This window comes from Schistocerca gregaria, chromosome X, assembly GCF_023897955.1.
Source record: "Schistocerca gregaria isolate iqSchGreg1 chromosome X, iqSchGreg1.2, whole genome shotgun sequence".
In the NCBI taxonomy this organism is placed as follows: domain Eukaryota; kingdom Metazoa; phylum Arthropoda; class Insecta; order Orthoptera; family Acrididae; genus Schistocerca; species Schistocerca gregaria.
The window spans coordinates 834,000,455-834,001,679 of NC_064931.1; the positions used below are offsets into that span (position 1 = coordinate 834,000,455).

At 45.5% G+C, this 1,225-nt stretch overlaps 1 pseudogene; it reads right to left on the minus strand.

Annotated features, from left to right (window-relative positions):
- Positions 1 to 624: 624 nt before the first annotated feature.
- LOC126300147 (5S ribosomal RNA) lies at positions 625 to 742 on the minus strand (annotated as a pseudogene).
- Positions 743 to 1,225: the final 483 nt, after the last annotated feature.

A 1,225-nucleotide genomic window follows, 5' to 3' on the forward strand; every position in this document is an offset into this window, starting at 1 on the left:
TCCGGACTGCGCGCCTAGAACCGCGAGACCACCGCGGCCGGCTTCACTTTATAGTAACAGTGCATCTGATTATTTAAAAAAATGATGCATGGTGATAAACTCTTAAACATTAAAGCCATAGGATGGTAACGGACGCTGTCTGGCCAACAGATAACAATATTTGATGGCACTGAGGAAGAGAGAATGAGAGGCCTCTTCACTTTAGCAGAAGCAGACCTAACCTTCCACACAGTGGCGATGTTATATGGACAGCAGTCGAGCTGACAGCGTCTGCTGACTCCTTTCTCTCCAATGCGCATTGAGTCTCCTCCAATACAGTCAATGATATGTGTCAAAAACAGTATATTTGCCACAACTGATACTAGTGGGAAGATCAATCGTACCAACGGTTTAAAAATGAGAGAAACGCCGATCAATATTATTATTCCGTCGTAGCAGGCCTTGGAAGACCCAACGGAGTCGACCAGCCGCCGTGTCATCCTCAGCCCAGAGGCGTCACTGGATGCGGAAATGGTGTCGGCACATCGCTCCCCCATCCGTTTTGTCAGTTTAAGAGATCAGAGCCGCTACTAGTCAATCAAATAGCTCCTCAGTTTGCCTCACAAGGGCTGAGTGCACCCCTCTTGCCAACAGCGCTCTGCAGCCCAGATGGTCGCCCATCCAAGTGCTATCCCAGCCCGACAGCGCTTAACTTCGGTGATCTGACGGGAACCGGTGTTACCACTGCGGCAAGGCCGTTGATCGATCAATATTATTAGGTACTAACGTAATTCATGTAGACGAAATGTATCCTACCCATTCTGTGCTCAGACATCCTTTATTCCCTATCAGCAATCTTTTCGCCATTTCATTTATAGTAGCATCGATATGCGATCCATGTGTATCATTTTTTGTTGATGGAATCATATCACTTTGTAATGCATTTAAATATATTCCATCTCGAACTCGTATGTGCTGAGAGAGGATTCCACAGCATTCAGAACACAAATAAATAACATTACCGTTTCGTCTTGCACACAGAGCCGTGGGAGAATTACAGTTCCTTCTCGTATCCATGTGTCTCTAGAAAGCACCACCTTCCCAATATTAAAGCACATCCGATGTCATTAATTCCCTTATACAGGGTGAATCACCTAAAACCTGCACTGTAAGTCTTGCAGAAATGGAAATACTATTGATGAGCGATTTTTCACAGAATGGACTGGCAGTCAGAGATCCGTATTGT